Raw genomic sequence first — 14,516 nt, forward strand, 5'->3', positions numbered from 1 at the left:
GAAATGAAGCTACTTTGCCGTGTCGAGTTAAGTCAAATCTATTTATTTATGGAGTACATTTGAAGACAATAAGTGTTGACCACAGTGCTTTGGAGAGAAATGTAGAATACAATTACATAATTAAAACAAAAATAATAAATAATGTATTTTGTTGGAAGAAACTGGAGCACTTGAAGAACACTCAGGCAGACATTGAGAACATTCAAACTGAATACAGAAAGGCTCCAGTGAGCTGACCACAGAGCCAACGTGTCTCCCATGTTTAAACATATATAAACAATTATTTCCCAAATTTGATTGGTAATGGAGACTTGACACTAAGCTTGGTCTGTGTAATGATGTGTGAAAATACAGTATGTGTGTCTTGGCAAATTTAATATTTTGAGGTTAATTACCTTTGAGATCTTTGACATTTTCATGTTGTTACAGTGAAAAAACTCCAATCAAGTGCAACCAAAATGTTGACAAAGATTTTATAAATAATAACCTCATTATTTCATTAACATAAATTATGCAGAGTTGAGAAACTGGACTGAATTAAACTCATGAACGAATGAATATATGTATCATCTTCACTTGACAGCCCTTCTGAAGGTGGTGAGATCCTCCAAACAGTAGCTGTTAAAAGCATTTCACTGCTGCAGTGGATAAGGAGGCTAGCAAAAGAAACATTAGTCTTCATGATGGACGAACATAGACAGTTGCATTATTTTTGTAAGAAACATTAGGCCGGATACAGCTGGTTAACTGCTTCCCAACTGATTAGAGCAAGAACCAACAATAACGTACTGTATGCCCAGATAGCTTTTCCTTATCTTGCTATAGTGTTGTTATCAATTCAATCATAGACTCAATCCTCAATCACAAAGGTAACAAAATAACAAAGTTTTTTTTTCTTTTATGGACTGTGCTGCTGCTACAACGGAGGGTTCACTGTAGAAATGTACAGTGGAGTTTACCTGCTTTTGTTATGATGATACGCAGTATTTAAGTAAAACTGAGTTTTACGTTTTAAAAAATAAATGGATGTTTTACCAATGTGACAAAAGTCAATAATAGCTATGCATACTTGGCATTAACTAAATATCAATTATTATTGATCATTTGAAAAATGCCACACCACATACTGGCACCATCCAACGCATCTACAAAAATATGTCTAACCACTGTGCACTTTATTAGGGACACCTGTGCAATCCAGTGCAATCCAATACAACAGCTCTGCCATAAATAATAAAATAAAATAAATAAATATGCCTACTATACATTGAACTAGGAACACTGGGTTAAAGCTGTGTTGTTTCCATGTATGTTACCTAGTTGCCATCAGACATCGACATGGCCAGCATTTTTAGATTTTTTTTTTGATGGGATGAGATAAGATTTAGGCTATTCTGTATATGTTTAATATGTTACATTTGACTTAGCCACAACCTGAAAATAGTTTTAATGCATGTATAAAAATAATGGACGTAGCCTCTGTGACATCACTCATTGGTTTGTGGACTTCTATTTTGAAGCTTCCTGTTTTTTGTCCTGCATTTTGACTGTTGCTGCCTTGGTTTTTTGGAGCCAGAAGTGATGAGAAGTGATCATATTTGGATGAGAGCATGGAGCTGGGGAGGAGCTGCCTAGAGTCCAACTGCAGCACCTCACTCACTGCTGTGGTAGCAATTTGTGAATCACAAGGTAGCCACGCCCTAAAGCATACCCTACTTTATCATCTATTTTACTCTAAATGAGGCCATACTTTACAAAATGAACATCATGTTTTATTGAAGACTTTAAACTAGCAATTGAGACCATAAACTCATGAGGAAAGTGTTTACTGAGGTAATAAAGCAAGTGAGAATTATGGTCATTTTCCCATAGATTTCTATACAAACAAACTTCTTTTTGGAGCCAGTGGAGTCGCCCCCTACTTCCATGCAATGAGAATGCAAGTTAAAGGCACTTCTGCATTGGCTGCACTTTTCAGACCTGGAACTACCCACCGATTTTAATGCAGTAACTATCAAGTTAATTGTTAACACTAAGTGACTCCAATACAGTGTGTTTCATGTGTGTAAACTTTGGATACGTACATATATTTGTTATATCACTTTTATGTTGTTATTTCACGCCACTAGAGGCATGTAACGTGCAAAATGACAGGAAGTCACACTGGCGAGGCACACATCAGTCTCGGCAGGTAATCTTGGCACTATCCACTCCCCATACAACGATAACTAACCGTTAACGCTCGCACAACCAAGTCGACCGGGCCGGTAGCTGTTGACAATGCCCAGCCAGCTCTTTCAGATAATTAAATCGAAAAACCACCAGTCAAAGGCCAAGCCAAGCTAGCCCGCCATGCCCAAGCCGTCGCTAATGACACCTTGATGGTTTCAGCTGGTAGCCGCAGACGCAGCACCGGAGCCCAACGACGCAACAACAGCGACTCCCGCTCAGACCTAGTAACGAGGAGCTAACGCTAACGCTAGAGGTAGCAGGAGTTAAAATTTAACATCAGAATTTATTAAACGAACTACAAGCAACCTGATAACATGAACTCATAAAACAAAAACATGTCAGTCAGCGTTTCCAAATGTTGAAACGAAGGATTACAACACTTTTATCAACTGTCCCTGAAGTGCACTGAAAGAGACTACGCAAAATGGAGTTCACCTATGAAGGACTTCTGGTACAGAAGAAACAAATTCTTCAGAAGGTAAGAACGTGTTTTGACATTTTGCACTGATATTGTGTTTGTTGTATTTTATGGAGATAAGTGCTCGATTTGAGACTGGCTGCGCTGGATTTGCAGGCATTGGGAATATCCCTTGATGTTGTGGTTAATAGGGATTGCCCTTGGTGGGACAATTTTGTTGTTTATCACCTACTGCTGTTAATTAGCTGTTAGCTGGTTTGAGAGCAAGTGTGCACCCGATTTCTGTTGTTAGCCAGCAGAATAACTGTGAATCCAATTACTATTGCATAGCTGTGTTTATGTGTTTATATATAATGTGTCTGTGGAGATGTGGACATGTGTGTCCAAATGTGTTCGTGCTGCATCAAATGCATTGCTTGATACACGGTATGAATGGCCTCATAGTGTTTGATCATAAAGCTTCTTGCCATTTGCCATCCTGGTAAAAGTGAGAGCAGTATTCAACTATTGCTGTTGCTTTACAGTTAGTCCAGTTCCCTGTAATTGTAATTTTCTTATGATTATTTAAAGAAACAGAACTACATAGCTATTCTTGCACTATTATTTGTCATTTATCCTTAAAAGCTTGCAGCAGCTGGGTGGTGAGATTTAACACCAAAATATTGAGATTAAGGCTTATTTATTGTTTTGGTAAAAAAAAAAAAAAAAGTTAGTGACTTAATACACTTATACAATTCAATTAGCATACAATAAAGTAAGACATAATTTATTAAATTGCTTTTTAATATCATAACTTAATATAAGTGATCTGATGAAAAGCAGATTTTCTCTGAAAGCATAGTCCTTATCATGTGACATCCTCACCCTTACAAGTATGTTTTCTGGCTCAAATCCAATTATATGCTACTTGTTCCAAATAACCACAGGCTTTGTTCATCACATGCTGAGATGTCTTAGTGTCTAATAGGTTGGTGGTAACCTTCTTTTAATTGGCTGCTACTGCAAAATAAAAGCTTACATTCTTTCCCAAAGGATATTTGTTTACTTGAGATGGCTCATTTTTGTGCTACTAGATGAGCCTAAATTTAACTTCCCAGTAGTGAGTTTCTGTTGTTCAGAAATCAGGGGTATTTTTATTTAACATGAACACACTACAGCAGTCAACACAATATAATGCAACTCTACAGTCAGTGAGTATTGAGTGACCAGTGCTTTCTTTAGTGCAGTGTATAAACAACAACTTTAGATTTTAAATCGAATCATCAGGCAGCCAGTGTTAATAATGTGGCTACAAACATATCTACTGTAATGTAAACATCACTAATACCTCAGGAAAACATACACTTTACTGTGATTGTCTCACAAAACGTTTGGCGGTGCCTTCAGTGGAGCAGATGCTTTCATGTTCAATGAGATCCAGCCATGCACAAGATTTTGTTGTGCAAGATCTCATTGAACATGGTGGGAGCTGCTCCACTGAAGGCACCGCCAAGCCTAAAGGCAGACGATCTTGGATTTTATGATATTGGATATCATAAGATTTAAATAAAGATAGTTTTGCATTGGAAAATTGATTTTTTTTTAAAGGACCAGTGTGTAGGATTTGGTGGCATCTAGCGGTGCGGTTACAGATTGCAACCAAATTAATACCCCTCCCCTCCCTCTCCGATTCCAAGCATATAGAAGAACCTACAGTGAAAAACACGAAAGGCCAGTGTTATGTTATTCCATTCTGGGATACTGTACAAACATGACAGTGCAACATGGCGGCCTCTGTGGATTGGAATATAAATATAAAGGGCCCATTCTAAGGTAAGACAAACACAATGATTCTTATTTTCATAGGATTATACACTAATTAAAACATGCTTATGAATATTATATTCCATTTCTGCCAAGTCCGTTCCACTAGATGCCACTAAATTCTACACACTGAACCTTTAAACCCAGCCCTAGTGAGTGACATCACCAAACAGTTTATTTGTACTCAGCGTTTTGTGTGGGTGGAAGAAAACAATTCTTGTTTGGCAAAATGTTAAAACCTGCTATTAAGATTTCTCTTCTATTAGATTTCTATTTCTCTTCCAGTTTTTAGACATTATCAGTTTGAATACACTTCTTTTTATTACCCCTGTATAACCCTAACCTCCTTGACCTTGAGAACATGTGAGATCATTCCTATTCATGAGTGTGTACAACGCTATCACTTTTTCCAAAAAACAAGTTCGAATGAATTTGAAATGACACACAATTCGTTTGAATGAATTCGAATGCGCAACACCCCTTATCCCCCCATTCAGTACCATGTAATGTGTGATGCATGGTGTTTAACTTAAATAGTGATTGACGACAATTACATCTCCGTTATTTATTTAACTTTATATTACAAAATCCTAACATCACATTCTTCCAGCAATCAAATGTTGAACTTTTTTCAACAGCTGTATTAACACATCACGTCAAATCACAGACAACAGGAGAGAATTCCAACAGCTTTGAACTAAAAATGTAGCAAACAAGGTAAAACAGAACCGACAGGCAAGCCGAACGGCCCGACTTAATTGCTTTTGCATTTTATTAGCCAGAAACACAAGTCTATCAACTTGATCGGGATTAAGTGCGGCTCTCTTTTTATTTACAATATTACCTGCTGACGAGAACACCAGTTCAGAGTGTGCAGGTTCCTGGTACACACAGGTATTTATGAGCCAGCTTTGAGAGTTGTGGGTATCTATTGCACTCTGTATCTCTCCACTAAAGCAGTGGATTACTGTCTGCAAAAAGATGAGTCTCCTTCATGTAAGCTTGCATTTTTTGAATGGCATCCTTGTTGCATTTGCATTTTCAAATTTTCCATCATCCTGCCTGTGAAAATAATAAGATGAATTTAGCCTTATGTCACACGCTATTTGGCTTTTTAAAAATTGCTAATACAATCTTGTTAATGTGAAATATCAGTATTTTAGTTGTCTTCCAATAGGCTTGGACTTAATATTTAATAAAAAAGAAAAGTGAAATACCTCTCACTTCTTTGATGGCTGATTTACATCAGGAGTGCTCAGCTAAGATATCATGACATGCTGCAGAGGTAGGACAGCCGATGCTGTGGGGTAGTCAAAAAGGCGTCTTCTTTCCAAAAATGACAGCTGCCACTGCTGCTTGTTGCTCAGATGCATGACATATCATGTCATAGATGGTATTCCATCTGGTGATGCAGTCATTTATTAGTATTTCTTTTTTTTTTTTAATCCAGTGAGCTCCTGCTTTTATTCCAGCAGGCAGCTGTCTGATGGGGACCTTCCAAAATGAGCAGCAGTTTGCTTTTTAATGTTGAAAGGACCGTATCAACGGCTTTCACCTCAAGCCCCTTTTGCACTGCCAGGTTTAGTGTGTGGGCCAAACAGGGTACATTAATAAGCCCTAAACTGCCTATGTGTCAACAGCTACAACCGCTTCACAGGAGATGTCAAATTCATCCAGCGTGCTGCCAATGCTTTCTGCAATATGGACAGCTGTGTGGCTTCCTCTCAGCTCCTTAGTACACAGAACATAATTGTCAAGTTCCCAAGAGTCTGAAATTCAGTGAGCTGTGAACTGTCACATAAGCATGTGTGGCCAGCGATGTCCATCTGTCTGTAGACTAGTGTCTTATTCTCAAGTACGGTCTTTGTTTTCTTGTGTGGTGTCATAGAGTTGTTAGGGCTGTCATTTTTTCAAAAAGTCAAGTTCGAATGAATTCAAACAAGTAAACCCATATACCGTAATGTGTCAGAGATACAATTTCCTGTGACTGTCATATGACCAGCAATGACCATCCGTCAGTGGTCAGACAGGCCATCTTACCGTTCAGTGAAGTCTTTATATATTATATGTACACACACTGCTTTTGCATGATTGTCTGTTCTGGACGGCTTTGTTCGCTAGTGTCCTCCATTTTACCTTGTCAACATAGTAAACAACATAACATTACTAGCTTACTTTACTGATAGGTCAAAAGGTCAAGCTGACAGTGAATTTTTAGAGTTTCCTCTGCTGGATCACAAGGCAAACTACATCAAACAGTCTGTTGCGCTTATAGACTGTATATTTTGAATTCAAACAAGTCATTACAGTTTGAATACTACGTTTTTCCCATGCTCAAACAAATATTCGAATTTCAAATAAAAAGTGACAGCCCTACTATAAACGGACATTGAAAAACTTGCTAGCCTAGCAACATAAAGGCCACAACCTATAATGCAACACTCTCCTTGGGTGCCCGTGTTATACTGGTACAGTGTCATTCAAAAAGTTTCTCTGATCTTGTGAACACGTAATTGTCCTCAAATGTAAGATGACCCCCACTTTTCAATATTCTTTTACTTTTCAGAATAAAACTTATATTTGGAGGCGATCGTCTGGTGGAGATGGAGGTCTTATATTTGGGCCAATATGGTACTCTTTGAATTATCTCAGTTTGGATCATTAGGTTCAATATGATCTTTAAAAGTAACAGGAGCTATAAGAGATAGATGAAAAGGACAGGTTTTCTATATAAGAAACTGATAATAAAATAGTATTTTGACATATTTTTCTGCACTAATAACATACAGCAATACTGTTTTGTGCATCAACCAGGAGTTTCAATCAAATGCCCATACTGACAATTTGTATCAGTGAGCGATGCAAGCAGAGTGACTCTGGGTTGAAAATATGTTTGTTTTCTGTCTATTTTAGCGACATGCTTTGTGTGCATTATAATTATAACTCTATGTAAATGTTCACAGTTTGTTCATATTGGGGATGCAGAAAAGATCGTGTCCAAAGTGTGTGTGTGTGTGTATATGTATGTATGTATGTATGTATGTATGTATATATATATATATATATATATATAATATCCATTATACTGTACATGATACAGATATAGAGACAGTTTTAGACACTCCTTTAAATTGCATGGCCTTCATCCGTCAGACTCGATTCTAAAATATCAAGAAATAACCATAATGTCTGAAAATGCATGTGCTATGTGCTGAAAGTGAGAGAAAAAATCATTGAATGGAAATGGTTTTGTTTGACCTTGAAATACATCACAGCTCTGGAATCAAAAGTCGGTGAGGTGAGGGCAGTGGATGGGCATAAACACAACCTTCAAAGCAAAGATTACTTTGACTCATATAACCTGAATTTCAGAGCCTGTACTTATTTTACAAAGTTTTACGCATGGTTCTCATTTTCAAACCAGTCAGCTAGAGACATTCAGGCAAGCCATAGAGAGCCAGATATTTATCTCAGGAGTTGGCAGGCCAAACTAGAGCTAAAAAACAAACAAAAAAAAACAACAACCAGTGAATAGTGACAATGAAGAGGATGCCCATGTTACCCTTTGTCTGCTGGATGTGTTTAAAGAGACACAGGTTGCCAACAACAACTTGATGAGCTAAATACTTGTTGCTGTGAGTTATTTGTCCTCTTTTTGTTTTGTTAGTGGTGGAAAAAAATATTAAATACAGCTTTAATTTTCTTGCTTGTATCAAACATGTTTTAAGTGATCGTACGATAGACAATGCAGTGTTTCCCCTATAATAGTACAAGCCTGGCGGGCCGCCAGGCCAACATGAACCCCCACCAGGCCAAAAAATATTTTTTAAATGCCCAAAATGACGCCAAATATCCATTTATTCGGAAATCAATAGCGTTTGGGAGCCTCTGAGTAGCGCTGTTTCGAAACGTGAGACAATGTCTGTCTCGTTGCCTGGGAAACTCCAGGTAGTGTAAGGAATAGGGCAAAGCGTAAACGAGTGTGAGTGGTTACATGAGAGAGCGAGTGTCAGAAAAATGGCGGTGAATGCGAGCGGAGCAGAAGAAAAGGTTAGCAGTAAGGCCGTATTCAGACAAAATCAGGCGGTGCGGCGTTCAGCTGCAGGGTCGAGAAGAGGTGTGTGGGGGTGTGGGCGTATTTATTTGTCCTCGGTAACGTAACTGCTGTGAAATAAACAGAAAATAATGCTTTATTGATCTGATTCACCAGCTTTCCCGCTACCTGCGCTCCCTCTCTTCATTCACTCTCTAGCTTGCTCGACCACTGCTGCTCTCTCTCTCTCACTCTCTCTCGCTGGTGCTCTCTCTCTCTCTTTCGCTCGTCTTTTTGAAAATGAGCCGAGAAGCAGACATCAAAGCCTATCTTTACTTTTAACATTGTTGTTAGTTAGTTTTCAATCTGACAGTAAATGTACAGTACAGACTACAGTGTGTCAGTTAATAAATGCTGCAGCTTGTCAAGACAAAGAAAAGTCAGGTCTGTTTCCCCAACTGCTGTAAAAAGTGAAGGGGGTTAGCTTTGAAGTTAGCAACCATGGGTTGCTAACTCACCCCCGCCAAGCCAAACCAACAATAACATTTTTTGAATGTACGTATGTCTTACCTCTGAAATTATTACTGTATGCGAAAATATTGCAAAGCATAATGTCACTATGTAGTGTTGCCACTGGCTTACTTAATATTAATTTAGTTCTTATTTATCTTGCATTTTACTCTATATGTCTGATTTGCATGCAAGCAGTAGAGCAAACAAAACAAAAAGTGGAGAAAAAACAAAAGAAAGGAGGAGTTCTCACCTGCAATGTGCACTGTTTTATTTATGAAGGCTCTGCCAGGCACAATGGAGACAAATTACCTTTTGACAATGTGAAATAGAATTTTGTTTACAAGGCTACGCTTCCCCTTGCTTTTTCAAATGAGATTTTTCACAGTCTCCTCATTTGTATCTCACAGCATTATCGTCTCAATCTTTCAAAACCAATCAGTCTCAAGAAAAGAACAGAAAAAAGAAGAATGAATCACTGCTGTTCATAAAACAAGCCATTAGGTGTATTTATGAATGCACACCACATCAACCACCAGCCTCAGACACCCCCCTCCCACACCTCCTGCCCAGTCTTCCTCTAAACCACCCATCAGTTCAATCATTTTAGTGACATACCCTCCACATTTTTATTTAAAGACCAATACAGTCTGCAGCACGGTACACTGCCTTCTGAAAAAAGCTGCACTTGGTGAGATTTGGGAAATGTTTACACAATCTGAGCAGAGACAGGAGGCAATAAGAGAACAGAGGGGAAACACACTCAAGTAAAACACAACCGTATCACTGTATCACAGAGCTGCTGTGAACAACCATTTCTAAGCCTGGATCCATTTCATCGATTATCAACATTTGATACTAAGGTTAACCAAGCAAAGCATATAGTCTTTGTTTGCAAAATATGGCGGGGGATTTTGGAAGGCAAAATCAACATCTGTTAAATCCTCTTTTAGCTCACTTTGTGTACTGCTGATTTTTTTTTTTCATTTTTTTATTTTGATGCTTGGTTTAGTTTCATGTACCTGTGATTTTCAGCAGATTTTTCTATTCCTTTTGCTTTTGTTTGATTTATTTTTTTCCAAGTACAGAAGTAAAGAATATAGTTACAGAAAAAAGTGAGAGCAAATAACATTATTACATTATGTATTACACAGTATGTTATAACATTAATTGGACTGTGAAATGTAAATATACATGACAGTTTAATGTTATACATGGCAAATGTTAGTAATACATGTAAGTTACATTGAGGGTGTTGGTAACAAACTCAGACGTACCCTCAACCTGTCAGCTGCTGTACCTCTGTTGTTTTAAACATAATGGAAGTTCATTTGTTTGAATTTTTCTTCATGAAGGGCATCAATAAGTTATTCTGTAATCAAGTTGTAGCACCTTGAATTGAAATGAAAACACCTGGTATTTAGAATTTCCAAGCCCTTAATGACATATGAACATATAGTACATTAACAAGAAATCATTATTTTTTTTATAACAATATAATTTTGTATTTCAATATAACAAGAACCTTAAATATCACATTACGATGAGGAGTCAAAGAGAGGACATTATAGCCTATATTGTAGAAATTGACAGTGACGAATTGATTCAAAATTAAAAATGACAAATTGATTTGTCATTGTCAATTTATGTAAATCAGTTTACACAAATTGATTCAAATTTTATTTCATGCTTGGATCAGACACTGTGAAATTCTGCTGTTATTGAGTATGATATTAAATATGTGTATACTGGGAAAAATGTGAAAGTTGGGAGAATCAGTTTGATCTTTTTAAGGTGGGGTCACTTATTGATCAGCTGGAGGAACATGTAAGTCATGTAAGAACCTGTACACGATGAAAACAAGTGCAATGGCATTCTACATTATATGGATTGTATTTAGTCCTGGACTATCTGTGACACTGTTCACCTCCAAAATGTATACTGAGAAATGAAAGTTTGATGATGAATTGTACTGTGTCGCTGTTCAGGCGGCTGTGGCTGAGGAGGTAGAGCGGGTCGTCCACTAATCGGAAGATCGGCGGTTCAATTCCCGGCTCCTCCAGTCCACATGCCGATGTGTCCTTGGGCAAGACACTTAACCCCAAATTGCTCCTGATGGCTGTGCCTTCAGTGTATGAATGTGTGTGAATGGTTAGCTTCCTCTGATGGGCAGGTTGGGACCTTGCATGGTAGCCCATTCAGCATATGAATGTGTGTGAATGGGTGAATGATTTGTAGTGTAAAAAGCGCTTTGAGTGGTCGGAAGACTAGAAAGGCGCTATACAAGTACAGTCCATTTATCATTCAGCAGACTGTGACCGTCACATAGCTGAGACATGTCCATCACAAATATTCTACTAGTAAATTCTAGTTACAGTAGGGAAAAATACATTTACAGGCTTTGTATTTTGACTCCGACGTTTTACCAATGTTACATTAATCAGCACTGGTGTTGACAAAGTTCAAAGGTCTACTGAAACTATGCTGTCGAGGGCGGCAGATCCCATGGATTCCATCCATTCAGGATAAAAACAACTGGGAGGAGTATTAGAGAACACAAGTCAAAATCAAGCCTTGCAAATTCTCTTAAAAACTCCTAAACTCCTCTCAAGGGCCAGAGAGGGCCTGCTAGGAGACCCTGGAGAAAAACATCTAACGAGAATGAACAGTATGTGCAGTTAGTGTGTTTGCATAATATCTGGGATGATGCTCTTTGGGCATATCCCCAACTGGAAAGATACCACATATCAATGGATGAAGGGTGTTCAGGGATCCCAACAGTCAGGTGCCCCCCGACTGTTGCACTGTCTGATAACTAATGTTAATGACGACTGCAGTGGTTTTCAATTATGTTTTATTAAGTGAGCCTTGTCTTTTTTAATCTGAATTATTCAATGTCCTGTCTGCTAATACAGAGGCTCATAATGCTTATTATCTGAGTATGAATGACTAGAATGTGTAATGCAGTTATACAAAATGTTACAAATCTTGCATTGCATTTGGCTCTTGTACTATCTGTCTCTTACTAAAAGTGAAGAAAACTCAACATTGCTGTAAAAAAAAATTGAAGAAATTGAAGAAATTTGATATTTGCTGCTGCACATCAGCCTTGTCAAAAGGGCAAGTATAACTACAGCATAGCTATTTCCAGACCAGCCTCTATCATTGCAGTGGTCTTTGTAGGAGGGATGAGTGCTGTTAAAATTTTACAACCCGGAGATGGTGCAATGTATTGTACATTTTTTATAATCTAACAAAAAGCTTCTTGATGATAGGTGTCCAGTAAAAATGGGCCAACACGTATTCCACTTCTCTCTCTGTGTCTGTCAGCAAAGAGGAGATAACGTGGTTTCTTCACAGCCATGTGCTAATGTGCTCACTGAAGTGCTGCCAAACCTGCTGTGCTGGATAGAACATCAAGATGGAAGAGGTAGCCGTAAACGGGACCCCACTCCCCTTCCCCCCTGAGCAATAGAATAGTGCTGATGGACAAAATGAAAACCTGAAAACATGGCTTTCTTTTTAGCCTTGTTTGAGTCAGCAGGGACAAGAGGTGACAGAGGTAAATTGGGGTCATCAAACAAAAGAGAGAATATAGCACTTTGCTATGTTACCCAAGGCTGAGTGATTGATATGTTGTTGACCAAGTGATCTCTCATAAATTCTCCTTCACTCTTTCACCATCCTGATTGAATTGATATGAGATAAAGAATGTAGGATTTGTGGCAATTATTCATTACTAAATGCTGAGACACCCTACAATATTAATGAAATTTGGCTGCAATGTAGCAACTGATATTTGTAGGCACCATCTGGACCGGGGACATTAAACCATTTGTTTATATTAAACAGTGCCAGCAGAGATTGTTCATTAAGCTAATAGAGTATAACATTTTAAAGTTTTGTTGTTTTGTGGCATGGCTGCCTTTTTTAAGCATTAAATAGAGAGGGACTCAAGACTGCAGAGAGAATGGAAAGAGTCACTGCTGTGCAAGCTGTCATTGATGACATTTACATGCACAAAATACTCTGTTTTTTGCCCTTATTTTGAAAAACACAATATTCCTACTACGCTGTTTACATGACTAATGAAAATGAATATTCCTCTTTACACGCAGAGGGTTTTCAGGGTGTCCCCCTTGTCCGAATCACAAGGTCTCTGCAGGCAGTGAAGTAAACCAGCAAAGAGAAAAACATTAGTGCACTGCTGTCTGATATTTATAAGTGATATTGATATGACTGATATAAATTTATAGTTACAGTAACTAGGTTGTCCCATGATGTTCAAAACACTGCTGAGTGTTTTTGGTGTATCACACCGAGTCGTCACCGTCAGTTTATTGCTGCATGTCGGGATAATCACCAATCCCCTCCGTCCCCGTCGTGGAGAAGAAGCGCTCTGTTTTTCCAGCCCGCCCTGAACAGCTCTCTACTCTCCTCTCGTTCCTCTCCTCTGTCTGCCTTCCAGAATGTCATTTTGCCTGTGCAGGTGTAAACAGGCAAGAGGCCATGTGTTGGAAACTGCGGTAAAAACGCCAATTGAGACAGATATTCTGAATGCACTTTATACATGTCCAAAGAATGCTCCTAAAACCAGAATAATATCGGCACATCCCACATCTGCTACTTTCGGAATAAGGCCTAATTCAGAATATCCAAACAGAATATGCTGTTTACATGACCTGTAACAAATTTGGAATATATGTGCTGAGGTGAAATTAGGATCTCCAACAACACGCCTTGATGCTACCTGCAGTAGGGCTGGATATCAAATCTGAATACTTTTTTTATTACCAACTGAAATGTGTCCATAGCATCAAGTATCAAAAACTGTCAAGTACTGTACCATAAGTTGACATCTCATGTCTGGTCAGATTCTTAATGTTTGTTTAATTATTCTTTGGTCAGATCTTTACTAATCTAATTAATAATTTTGCCAATTTTAAACTGTGCTTGTTCAGGCAACGTTCTTGAATACCAGCTTGTGTTTAGACAACATTTAAGTTCCTGTACACCCATGGTAAACCTACACAGGTGATTTTAATTATTTTGGCTGATTAGACCTGTGTGGGCGCTGCTTAATTGACATCTCCTTGACTCGTCTGTTAGTTAGGTGGATAATTACACCTTTTTCATTCTTGTTTGTACTCCTTGCACTAGTAACGTAATTATCAGCATACCTTCACCAGTCTTTAAAGGATAAGGCTGGCAGGTTTCTTTTATTTTTGATATTGTCAACAAATCTCATGTGCAGAGCCAAACCAACAATAAACTCATCCTGCTTACAGGTATTGTGTGTATATCAAAGTCAGTTATATCGTATTACTCTGTGCTGTAGAGCTCCATTGTTGTCTAAAAACTATTAAAAACACATCAATGAGTCACACCACTGCACTGGGTGACATATTCCTACGCCTCCAAAGAGTGTTATTACTTTAGCTTGTTTAGAAACGGCTCCAATGAGTAATAATAGCGACAAGACTGTAACTCTCAGGAGGGTAGTTCCTCATTGCTGCGCAT

General features: G+C 38.3%; 1 long non-coding RNA gene across 17 annotated transcripts in view; it reads left to right on the forward strand.

The window, feature by feature from the left end:
- The first annotated feature begins 1,991 nt into the window (after positions 1-1,991).
- LOC121913241 overlaps positions 1,992-14,516 on the forward strand; it is a 262,336-nt gene continuing 249,811 nt past the window's right edge. For 7 of the 17 annotated variants that reach the window (XR_006100279.1, XR_006100288.1, XR_006100249.1 and 4 more), the window contains exon 1: positions 1,995-2,710. This is a non-coding gene — a long non-coding RNA (uncharacterized LOC121913241). Of the gene's footprint in view, positions 2,711-14,516 lie in introns of all 17 variants that reach the window. The other 10 variants (XR_006100248.1, XR_006100286.1, XR_006100261.1 and 7 more) reach the window with 5 other exon arrangements.

The sequence above is a fragment of the Thunnus maccoyii genome, chromosome 2, assembly GCF_910596095.1.
Source record: "Thunnus maccoyii chromosome 2, fThuMac1.1, whole genome shotgun sequence".
NCBI classification, from domain to species: domain Eukaryota; kingdom Metazoa; phylum Chordata; class Actinopteri; order Scombriformes; family Scombridae; genus Thunnus; species Thunnus maccoyii.